Here is a 13,130-nt window from a genome sequence, read left to right as displayed (position 1 = left end):
ATGATGCTGCTTGGCCTGCTGTGTTCATCCAGCCCTGCACCTTGTTGTCACTGTTTCTGTTGAGTTTGTTCACTGCATATGGCTGCCATTCTTCCTGCATGACAACAATGACTACACTTTTAACAGTACTTTTTTGGATGCGATGCATCTTGAGACATCTGGTGGTTGTGAAAAGTGCATTATCAATGCAAATCATTTTTAAAAAACATATTAGCCATTTCTGAAGATGACCCATGCCAAAAAGATGAATGACAAGTTTTACCTTTTTAATTTTTTGTTTAATCTTCCATTTTGATAGCCTTTTTCAAACATTATTGTAAAGGCCAATCCATTCTTAGAACCTCTGTTTAAAATTAATCTCCTCCCATGAAATCTCAAAGTATAAGGAAGGTATTTGAATCTATGGAAAGATTGGAATCCTCCCGACAACACACCCCGTGACAGCTGTTTTGCTACATAAGCAGAAATTATCACATTAGGGTGTTAGTGTGTAGCCTTCACAAGAACTATTAGTTCACAGCAGCTTAACTTATTATTAGGAGAAAGATGCCTAACCCTCCCACAGAGACCCAATAGGAAGCGAATGGGAAAAAAAGTCCATAAATCACATAGTGTGCACAATAGGTAATACAATCAAATAAATGGCTACTTCACTGGAGTTTACTTCCCTGTTAAAAACAAATTCTGGGATTGTTTCCTCACATTACTTTCGAATGGTTTGCAGAATGGTACTTGCAGCATTGTAAGTGAGAAGTGAGTAATGTCACAATATGCTGAGTTGTTACACTGACAGATTACTGTTGACAGGCCTTCCAAATGGTGGATTGCAGCCCCTGCATGGCCATGGGATTAGATTTCAGGGTCTCAGCCTCCATGGTACCAATGGCTGCCCAGGACCCAGACTGATTTCTGAAAACTGTGACGTCCTGTTACTTTGTTGGTGGGTTTGACTGATTAGACTATTCTCTCTGTCTCTGGCCAATTGTTGCTGACAAAATGCCTGGAAATAGGTGGTTTTATATAAAGGAAATAGTTCTTTACCTTATTTGAAGGGCCCATAACAAAGGGGTATAATTTTAAGATGAAGGGGAGGAGGATTAGAGGGGTTTTGAGGAAAACATTTTTCACCCACAGTGCGATGGGAATCTGCCAATACCTGGGAGGGAAGTAGAGGTGGGAGTCTGACAACATTTAAAAAATATGTGGATGAACACTTGAAATGTCATAAATAAAGGTCTGGGCTAAATGCTGGAAAAGGGGATTACATATCAGGTGTTCTGAGGAAGGGTCACCGGACCCGAAACGTTAAATCTGTTTGTTTCTTCACAGATGCTGCCAGACCTGCTGAGCTTTTCCAGCATCTTCTGTTTTTTCTTCTACATCACCACTGAACATTTTGTAAAGAAATTCCTCTTGACATCATTTGTAAGACCATAAGATATAGGAGCAGAAGTAGGCCATTTGGCCCATCAAGTTCACACTGCCATTAAATGATATAATGACTGTCTGATAATCTTCAACTCCACTTCCCTGCCTTTTCCCCCAAACCCTTCATTTTCTTACTGATTAAAAATCTGTCTATCCCGGCCTTGAATATTGTCAATGACCCAGCCTTGATAGATTTCTGAGGGAAACAATTCGACATGTTCACCACCCTCTGAATATCCCCGAATATCTCTTAAGATAATCATCCCTGAACAGCTTAGCTTTAATTAGCTCTAATTTTAAGGTTATGCTCTGTTGCTCTTTTTATACCCCAACCAGAGAAAGTGGTTTCTGTCCATTTACAATATCAACACTGCGAACGATCTTAAATTGCATTGCTCCATCATCACTTATGCTTGCTGGAATATGAGCCAACTTGTCCTCATCACCTGTGTCACATTACCATAAAAACATCAATATATTTATCAAATGGCATTGTCAAGATCTGAAAGGAATAGAGACCCCCTCACACTTTTGGATTTGTACCACCTGCAATATAGCATTAAATTTTAAGAAGCATATATTTCAAGTTTTAATGGTTTAAAATTTTTTAATGTTGCTGAAGAGTAGCTAGTTCCAGAATTGCCATTTGAGTGGGATTGAGTAGGATCCTTGAGCATAGATGTAAAATCATTTGTGCACTGCTAAACTTTGAGTGAGTTGGAGTATATTTCTCTGCTGCCTATGTTCATCCAATTTCATCTATATTACCCCTACTTGACCTTAACCGAGGGACTGTCTGTCAAATAATGTGTCATCCCTTCCAGCTCCACAGCCCAAAAAGATATCTGTGCTGCTCTAATTCAGATCTCTTGATCATTCTTGATTTTAATTATACCACCATTGTAGCCCATGCCTTCAACTACCTTGGTCTATAGCTCTGGAATTTCCTCCCTTAACCTCTCCATTTCTCAACCTCATTTTCCCCTGTTAAACTGCTTCTCAAACTCACACTCTTTAACTAATTTTTTGTTCCTTGGCTCATAATCTCCTTATGTGACTTTGTGTCGTATTTTGATTTATGATGCTCATGCGATGTGCCGTGGGACATTTTATTGTATTAAAAGGCTATATTTACCCAAGTTATTTACAATTAATTGCCTTTGTTTTGTAAGCCACAACATCATTTTGTATTAGATAATTAAAATATATGCAGAAGGAAATCCAATGGTTGCATTTAATTTTATCTTTTTACATCGAATGATGTACAGAACATATACATCAATTCATGCTGTGCACCATTCTTTGATGACCCTGATTTCCATTAAGCTCAAAAGTATTTCATAATGACATGTAACTATTAGTTATAGCAAGTTGTAGAAATTAGTTATTTTGAAATAATATTTGCTTCTTCAATATCAAAAGAGTTAACTAGCATTATCAGTGGAATTGAAAGTTGCTGTTTTGATCACATGCTTGGAGTTTAACAAGGCAATACACTGTATCTTTTACAGTGCATTCCTACAAATACATGCTGAACATTTTCATTTAAAAAATACACATTGGTATTTGTACAAGTCCTGGCATTCAAGAAAAGGAAACCTGAAAGCAAAAGACTTCCGAAGTGTATTTTTCACAATGAGGTAGTATTATCACTGCCTCAAACTAAAACTTGTTTCTGGTAACATGAAGAGGGCTTTATTTGCTTGTGGCAATAAGCTCACTGATTGTCTTTAAGGCTGCGTTAGATTGGTGTTTACATACCCTTGAAATCAAACAGGCTTTCTCTTAAAAAGGAGAAAAAGAAACAGCATTTTGAAATTTTCATTTAGATTAATTTATAATTGTAATTCTTACAAACATAGGTTAGGCACATTCAAGTCTGCAAATGTTTTAATTTACTGGACATCCTGATATGAAGTATAAAGCTACAAAATTACTCATTGAAGCTATGATTGAAATTCTTTATGCTTTTCTAAAAAGCATTTTGTTTGACTCTAAGCTGTAACTATTTCTTCATTTAGATCAAGTGACAGACCAAATGCTTTATGATAATATGTTGAGAACATTTCTGTGTGCAACACTGACTGCAAAGAAGTGTTGTCAAGCACACTTGCTTGTTGAGAAAGCTATTAGTTGAAGTACAATAATGGTGATTATTTTGTTGTGTGAACCTATCTGTTCTAATTGCCTGGTGAATAGCAAGTTTGCATAGAAGTATAAAACTATAAGATCAAAGTGTTATATTAGAGAAATGATGATATAATTGAGATGTTATGTTATGAATTGTGAGTGTTTTAACAGGAACAGTACTTAGGTTTTACAGTCTTTTCATGTATTTTAATGAGGTTCTTATTCAAGAAGAGTTTTTTTTTAAAAGACTTACACAACACAATAAATGCTCCTGACCATTTGTACTAAAGATAAAAAAGAGAAATTGCCCTAACTTTCAGTGGAGCGGCAATCATCATCAGGTTGCCAATCCTTTAAACTTCTCCATGCCTAAATACTGTTCCTCATTTCCTGACGGGTAATTTAAACCCATTTTCTACGGAAGTGTGGAGTGTGCAATCCCTAGATGAGCTTCATCACAGTACAGGGGCACTGGGGGAAGAGACTAACCACTGCCCACAAGGTCCAGTGAGAATGTTAGTGAGTGGGTGAGTGGATGAATGAATGAAAGGGGAAGCAGATTGGATGGATGAGGTGAGTGGACAGGATGGATGAGATTGTGGGTGAGATGATAGGTGTAGGGTGGAAGTTTGGGATGGTGTTAGTTGGGCAGGGTAGCAGGTGAAAGAGGTGGTAGTGGTTGGATAGCAGCTGGGTAAGGTGGCAGGTGGATGATGGGGTAAGTAGATGAAGTGGCAGGTGGACGAGTTATAGAGTCAGAGTCATACAGCATGGAAACAGACCCTTCAGTCCAACTAGTCCATGCCAACCATGTTCCCAAATTAAACTGGTCCCACCTGCCTGCATTTGACCCATATCCCTCCCAACCTCTCCTATCCAAATGCCTTTTAAACATTGTAACTGTACCTGCATTCGTAGGTGGGTGAGGGGACAATTGAGTGAGGTAGCTGTAGCTGAAGGGTGAGGTGGCAAATGATTATGTTGGCAGGCTGATGAGGTAGATGAATTGGTAGGTTGGTAAGGGGGTGGTCAGGTCAAATCAGGATGGGTAGTCAGGTCACATTAAGGGATATCTGGGAGGTGGTGGACAATCAGATCTAGTTAGGTGAGATTATTCAGTGGAGTGGTGAGTTGTAGTTAGGACATTAAAAGCCTGGGAGGGCTATTTGGGAGTTGGAAGAGGACTTGAAGGAACCATGTTGTGGTTGGTTGGCTCACCAAGCTGGTTTTTTGCTGTTCCGCAGACGTTTCATTACCCTGCTGGGTAACATCATCAGCGCAGCCTCCAATGAAGCGCTGTTGTGCTTTCCCGCCTGGTTTTTAAACTCTGGAGTCCGTTGAGCGAGATGACCTCACTTCCGGTTTTCCTTCACAATGGAGTGTATATGGGGTCGAGTTCTAGGTGTTTGTTGATGGCTTTCTTTGTGGAGTACCAGGCTTCTAGGAACTCCCGTGCCTGCCTCTGCTTGTCCCAGGATCTTGGTGTTGTCCCAATCGAATTGGTGGTTCTCCTTATCCATGTGGATAGAGATGAGTGAGTATTGGTCGTGTCTTTTTGTAGCCAGTTGGTGTTCATGTACCCTTGTTGATAATTTCCTTCCTGTTTGTCCGATGTAGTGTTTCTCACAGTCTCTGCAGGGAATCTTTTATATGACGTTGGTCCTTTCCATAGTGGGGAGTGGGTCTTTGGTTCGGGTGAGCAGTTGTTGTAGGGTTGATGTGGGTTTGTATGCTACTCTGATGCCCAGTGGTCGTAGGAGTCTTGTGGTCAGTTCAGATGTGTTCCTGAAATAAGGTAGCGTGGTGAGTGTGTCAGAGCATGTAGTAGCTTCCTGGTGTCTTCATGTAATAGGCATCTTCTGACCCAGTTTTTCGGGTATCCATTGTCTTTGAATACCTGGAAGAGGATTCTTCTTCTTCTCATTGTAGTTCTGTGCTGCTGCCGTGTGTTGTTGTCCGTTTAAATCATGTTTGCACGCAGCTTCGTTTATGTGTGTTAGGATGGTTACTGTTGAAGTTCAGTACTTGGTCAGTGTGTGTGGCTTTTCTGTGTACTTTCATTCGGAATTCCCCGTTTGTCCTGCGCTCTACCATGTCGACCAGGAATGGGAGCTGTTTGTTCTTCTCCTCCTTGCTGGTGAACTTGATTCTGGTGAGGGTGTTGTTTATTAGTTTGTGTGACTCCGCTAGTTTGATCTGTTTAGTGATGACAAAGGTGTCGTCCACATAGCGTGTCCATAGTTTTGGTTGGATTAGTGGAAGGGCCATACTTTCCAGCCTTTGCATCACCGCCTTGGCTAATAGTCCGGATATAGATGATCCCATGGTTGTCCCGTTGATCTGTTCAAATGTTTGGCCATTGAAAGTGAAGTGAGTGGTGAGGCATAGGCCCAGTAGTTTCAGCATGTTGTCTGTGGAGATGGTTTCACTGGGGTCTTGTTCTTGTTTTAGTAGTGCTGTCATTGTTTCTCTTGCTAGTGGTATGTCTATTGATATGAATAGGGTAGTGACGTCAAACGATACCATGGTCTCATCGCCATCTATTCTTATATCCTTGATGGAATTGAGCAACTCTTGGGCTGAGTGGATTGAATGGGGTCAAGGTTGATGAGGTGCCTTAGTCTCTTTTGTAGTTCCTTGGCTTATCTATGCGATGGCGTGCCAGGTAGGGAGACTATGGGTCTAAGGGGTTCTTCAGGTTTGTGTTCTTTCGGGAGGCCGTAGAATCAGGGTGTGCTGGTTCCTTCAGGTTTCATTCTTAAGAAGTCTGCTTTGTTGATCTTTCCAGTCTGTTTGAGTCTTTTTAACGTGTCGAGGATTTTGTTGCCTAGTTGTGGTGTCAGGTCAGTCTGTACTGGCCAGTATGTGTTCTCATCGGCTAGCAGTGCCTGTGCATTGGAGATGTAGTCCCCTTTATTTAGTATTACAGTTATGCGCCTTTTGTCTGCGGGTAGTATTGTGATGTTCTTGTCCTTTTTCAGTCCTCCTAGGGCTTGCCTTTCCAATGTGTTGAGGGTGTTGAGTTCACTCCTTCCGGTCAGTGTCGGGATTACTGTCTGTCTTATCGTTTGTTGTGTTTCTTCATTGATGTTGAAGGAATCAGAATGAGTTTTTAAGAGTAATACTAGACTTTAATCTGTCTAACATTCTCTGGGTAACTATTGGGGTAAGTACCTCAGAACTTGTTGAAGTCTCCTACACTAATTCAGGATCATAGAATTTTGCAGAGGACCGGGGGAGCAGGCAAATGATCTGTTGAAAGCTCAAACTTCCCAAACAATTCTTAGAGATTCAGGGAGTTGTGACTTCAGTGGAGTCTGAATGACCATTTCGGGTTCTACATCTTGTCTCCAATGATCTGGAGACTGGAAGATCTGTGTCAATGTGCTAAAGAATGTTATTTAATTCCTCTAAGGAAAGTATTAAGTTCTTTTTATTAAAAGTGGTTACTTATTTCCTTCCATTGCACAAGAATTCCCTGGATCTAAGTCTTTAAATCTGAGGATAATTAAATCAAAGTTTCTTTAGTTCAGTTCTTTATGAAATAACTAATATATTGGCGCAGCTGTGTAAATAATAGAAAGTCATTAGTTATAGTTATTTGAAATCCAACATTGTCAGGCAAGAGAGAATTGAATTTTAGGATGGTTTGATTAAAAATCTAATGAACTAGAACTGGCATTTAATAATAAAGTTTCTTTTTAAAGTTGCAGTTCACCTTTATTTCTAAATATTCTAACTAGAAGCTAAACTGCTATAGGTCTGGCTATCAGAAGTCAACACCCATCTTTTGGAATCTATAGTGAATAAGGAAAAAAATGATCCTTCAGAAAAATTATGAAAGCAATACTCGAAAAAAATTAAATAGCTCTCAGATTATGTTCATTGTGAAGGAAAATGACAAGCAAAAACCCAATGGAAAATCAGAAAAAAAGAGCATGTTGCTATTAGATGGAGGAACATCACAGAGACTAGAATCATAGAAACGTTACAGTGCGGAAAGAGGCCAAGCGGCCCATCATGCCTGTGCTCGCTGAGTAAGCTATAGAATCACAGAACTCTTACAGTAAAAAGAGGCCAGTCAGCCCACTTAACCTGCACCAATCCTCTGAAGAGCATCCCTCTTAGACCCAACCTGCATATCCCTGGACATGATGAGCAATTTAGCATGGCAAATCCATCTAATCTGCACACCTTTAGAAACCCATGCAGCAAAGGGGAGAACATGCAAACTCCACCTTGATAGTAACCCAAGGCTGGAGTCGAACCCACGGTCTCTGGTGCTCTGAGGCAGCAACTAGTTGCCCATTTAAATCCCATTTCCAGTGAATGGTCTATAACCTTGCAAGGTACAGCTTTTCAGGTGCAGATCCCCAGGTTCCCTTTAATTGAATTGAAGGGTTCCATCTCAACCACCAGATTGGGTTGTAAAATCTACCACCTTCTAGGTAAAAATGTTTGAAAAGATTTTCCCAGAACAGCAACATAGTCCCTGCAGAAAAATGGTCTGGAAGGGAAAGCCAATAGAAAGCTTTAGACTTTATAGATCAACATTGATTGATAATTTAAAAATAATTCATCGTCCCACAGTGAATATGATTAATCCAACTAAGTTCAAAGTTGGATGTATAGTGTGATGTTGATATTTAAGGTTTTAACAAAGATTTGTAGCTCGGGTTGTGGGTCGGGTTGTTGACTTAAATAAAAACCAAAAGAATTGCGGATGCTGTAAATCAGGAACAAAACAAAGTTGCTGGAAAAGCTCAGTGGGTCTGGCAGCATCTGTGAAGAAAAAAATCAGAGTTAACGTTTCGGGTCCGGTGACCCTTCTTCAGAACTGGAGTTTCAAACGTCAGTATACAGGAAAGCAACCCACACTGACCAAATCCTCAACTTCCACAGCAACCACCCCAATGTCCACAAACAAAGCTGTGTCAGGATACTATTTAAACGGATCACCACTCACTGCAACACTCCAGAACTACGCAGGAAAGAGGAAGAGCTCGCTATAAATGGATATCTCCACAACTTCATCAGCAGGTGCCTATGAAACAGACAACAACAGGAGGACACAGTACGCTCCAACACACTGGCCACACTGCCCTACATCAAAAAGATATCAGAACTGATAACAAGACTCCTATGAACACTAGGAATCATGGTGGCACACAAACCCACAGCCACTCTACAGCAAACACTCACATGTATTAAAGATCCCATTCCCACAACATGCGGAACCAACGTAGTTTACAAAATACCATGCCACAAGCATTACATCAGACAGACAGGAAGGAAACTAGCCATCAGAATATACGAACATCAGCTAGCAGCAAAACAGCATGTCGAACTTTCCTTACTATCAGTACACTCGGACAATGAAGGCCATCAGTTTAACTGGGACAATGTAACCATAGTAGCCCAAGCCAAACATAGACACACACGGGAATTCCTAGAGGCATGGCTCTTAACCCATAATGCAATCAACAAACACACAGAATTGGACCCCATATACAAATTCATCCAGAACAAAACTGGAAATGACACAACTCACTGTAACAGACTGGAGAGTATAAATTCCAAGAGGGGTAGAACAACATCGCTTCATCAGAGGCCTCACTGATGATGTCACCTAGCCTGGTGACGAAACGTCTGAACGAAAACAAACCAGCTCAGCGAGCAAGTCAGTAATGTTGATGTCATAAATTCTAATTATATGATGGCTAACAGGGTAATAATGATTATCTTGTTGCTGTCTTGTGATATTTGTTACGAATATCTAATTTCATAATTCTTATAGATTTGAAATATAACTTTTAGTTTGGGAATCTGAATTTTCAAGTGCAGGTAATGTCAACTCTTGGTTGAGGAGCAGGTACACCAAAGTTAGGGTAGATGAACATCAAACATGTATGGTGTAAGTACTAATAAAAGTATAGTCTATGTTTGTTTAATAAGCGATAGAATCCGACAGATGAGCTCTTAGTACAGACAGGACATCTACATTAATCTAAATAATAGTTTAAATTAGTCACTTAGTCTTCAAAACAAAGAAACTCCAAAAGCAACTGGACTTCTTGATGGAACCAGTGAGTCTGGTAAAATGGTCATTCATTCCATTATAGAGATAGATTATTCATTTGTATTCTAGAATCTAATGATTGTTTTGAAGGTCAAAGATAATTAGTTTTACATTTCTATTTGTAACATTCCAGATATGCCACATTGCTACAGAAATAGATTAAATAAGAAATACTTCTTTGTTTTGTGTTTTATCTGTTGTTATTCAGAGAAAATGTTGTTGAAAGTTTGGAGGTAGTCAGCATGGAGAAAGTACAGATAAGGCACTTTGTAGAACCTTAGAAGACAGCTGCTAGGAAAGATGCACGATTCTGTTTTAAAAGTGACTGAGTAAGGATATGAGTTAAGCCCATGCTTGAGCGGAGGTGTCCACAATCGTGAGATCTTGAAAGAAAATTTGAGAGTTGGTCGATTAAAAATTGTGGACTCATCCCTGTAAGTCTCTTCCCTCGGAGAACATCTGAAATACCAAGGAGAACTAAAAGTGAATATGAAAGAGCTATGGCATGCCTTGCTTTAATCCCAAGAGAATTGAATGAAGATTTTGTAATATATGGGGACCTATTAGTTGGTGGTAAAAAGAAAAGGATTCAAAGTTGTTATACAATATAACATTAATTTAGTGTTTTATTTAATTCTGTACAGTATCTTACTTTGTGTAGCCCTTTCACTTAATTGCAAAGATCTCAAATTTCCCTTTAAATGGTCTCTACGGAGATCATAACTTAACAGCAGAATACGTAAATTGAAGCAGCCTGATTTGGAGAGATTAGTAGCTGAAAATTCATCATCTGTACCAGGAACAGATTAGATCCTCTTAACATTAAAGTGCTGGAGACTAAACACAAACTTGATGAAGTAACCGGGCACAACATCAGATGGTCTTATCACATTACACTTCAACAATTAGGAATAACATTTATTGCAGAGGCAGAATAAATTTAAGGGAAAGATACTCCTTTTCTTCATTCTTCATTAGATACTGGCATTGCTAGCAAGGACAGTATTTGTTGCTTATTTCTAATTGCCCTTGAAAAGGTGATGATGACTTGCCTCGTTGAACGACTCTAGTTCAAGTGATGTGGATACATCCACAAGTTCTATTAGGAAGGGTTCTAGAATTTTTACTCACTGACAGTGAAGGAACAGTGACTTGGAATTATAAGCCACATTTCAGTTCTGATACATCTGTTGCTCATGTCCTCCTGGATAGTAGAGGTTACAGATTTGGAAGGTGTTCTAGCTGAAGGGTTGATAAGCTGTTGCAGTGCATCTAGGATATAATACACACTGCTGCCACTCTGCATTGGTAATAGATGGATTGAATGCTTAATATAATGGATGGGGTGACAATTGAGTGGGCTGCTTTATCTTGGATGGTGTCAAGCTTTTGAGCATTTGAGGATCTGTGCTCATCCAGGGGGATGTAAAGTATTCCATCACACTGCCAATATGTGCCTTGTGGATGCTGGACAAGTTTTAGGGATTCCAAAGGTGAATTACTTGTCTAAAAATTCCTTTCCTTTGACCTACCCTTGTAGCCACAATATTTATATGGTAAATCCAGTTCAGTTTCAGGCCAATGATAACTGCCAGGATGTCAATGGTGGGGAATTCACTGATGATAATGCCATTGAATGTTAAGGGGATAAGGTTACACCGTCTCTTTTTGGAGGTGAGTCATTGCCTGGAACTAATGTGGCATGAATGCCTCTAGACATCATTAAAGTTGTTTTCCTCACAGAGTAAAGCAAATACTAATAGATGGTTAAATTCACAATAGCTTGCACTTATGCTGAAACCTGTAATTTAAAAAGATATCAAATGCTTTCCAAGGAAAATAAGTAATGAGCACTAAAAATGATAACCAGGAGAGGTGACTGAAAGATTGGCCCAAGAGATGAGTCTTAAAAAGGCCTTTAAAGAAAGAGATAAAAACAGAGAAGTATAAGGGTTAAAGTAAAGGTTTTATATGCTTGGAACTAAATTGATTTAAGGCTGTGTCACCAATGGTGAGATGAAAGAAAGACTGAGTCAGTGAAATAAATAGTTTGAAACCTGATCAAGACTGAATAATGTTGCATAACTATAGTGAAGGAAGCATGTTAAATTCAACATGTAGGGAATAGGAAAATGGAAACCGAAAGAACTGCAGATGTTGTAAATCAGGGACAAAAACAAAGTTGCTGGAAAAGCCCAGCAGGTCTGGTAGCATCTGTGAAGAAAAAAATCAGAGTTAATGTTTCGGGTCCAGTGACCCTTCCTCAGAACAGAACAAAATGGAATAGGAAAATGGCACTGGCAAGCAACAACGCAGGATGATGGATGAATAGGACTTAGGGCTTTGGTTCAGTTGGAGTTTGTGGAGATTAAGCAACAGAACCTGACAAGGAAGAAATGGGAACATTGAATCCAAAGGTAGCAATAGTGTGTAGAAGAGCTTTGGTGGCAGTGGATTGAGGCGAATGATTGACACATGATATTACTGAAAAAAAAATTAGAAATGCTCGCGGTAAATAGTGTCATGACGATGGATCAGAACCCTGAAGAACTTATGGATATATATTGAACTTTGAATTAGAATATGTGTTTTTTTTTCAGGAAAGAACATACAGCCAAAAGACAACTATGGATGTAAATTTGGTATCTGGAGAGAAACCTCAATATGTCACACCTGAAGTGGCCAGGGAAACCTCAAGTGGCAATCCTTCAATGGGAGAGAGGTAAATCAGACAAACTGGGCCGTTAACCTCTGCGGCTACAGATATATTGATGGGCTGGCAAAATCCTGTGCCCTCCAAGAGCCCTCCACTCACTTCATCAGAAAGTCACGTCCTGCAGTCATGATGTGTTTTCCCTTTTTAAGTATACACAAGAACAGAAGGTGAAAGCTAGATTCAAGCATTGGTTTTGTGTGCTTATGGATGGATGTGTGTGCTATGAGGGCCACAGCTCAGGAAATGCCAAGTCATTCAAGTGCATCAGGTTAAAAAAAAGAGTCACTCCTTCTTTGATTATTCCAGAACGTATGAAAAGTCACAGCCAAAAGGAAACAGGACAAAGGCATTTCAATCCCCCTGCGAAGCCAACTATCTCAAAGTCACTCACCTACGAACATCCCAGCTACTGGATCAACCAACTTGGCAGCTGTAACAATCTACTCTGTACTCTTCACAAACAACCGAGAGACACATCTATATATCTTGTAACCTCTGTCCTTCTTTGGACTCAGTTCTAATTTCTAATTTGTTCATTTGCACATTGTGTTATTGTTCTTCTTTCGTTTAGTAACTAATAAACTCACTTTTTTTATGTGGAAAAGAATATGTGGAAAAAATAATCTATTTAAAACATAAATTCATTGGAAACTGAGAGAAAGTTACCAACAAGATAAGGGATTTTGTTTCAAATTAACCTTGTTGTGACCAACCAAGAAGGTGAATAAAGTAGGGGAACCAGTTTATCCATCTTCAGCTGGAAGATTGAGAATTTGG

The 13,130-nt window shown here is 39.5% G+C and overlaps 1 long non-coding RNA gene across 1 annotated transcript in view; it reads left to right on the top strand.

The window, feature by feature from the left end:
* Nucleotides 1-12,780, top strand: part of LOC125486163 — a 19,689-nt gene extending 6,909 nt beyond the window's left edge. The window contains exons 2-3 of the long non-coding RNA XR_007264852.1: nt 12,238-12,359; nt 12,660-12,780. This is a non-coding gene — a long non-coding RNA (uncharacterized LOC125486163). The remainder of the gene's footprint in view (nt 1-12,237; nt 12,360-12,659) is intronic.
* Nucleotides 12,781-13,130: the final 350 nt, after the last annotated feature.

Source organism: Rhincodon typus, chromosome 26 (assembly GCF_021869965.1).
Source record: "Rhincodon typus isolate 14 chromosome 26, sRhiTyp1.1, whole genome shotgun sequence".
Classification (NCBI taxonomy): Eukaryota; Metazoa; Chordata; class Chondrichthyes; order Orectolobiformes; family Rhincodontidae; genus Rhincodon; species Rhincodon typus.
This window is presented reverse-complemented; position numbering and strand designations above follow the sequence as displayed.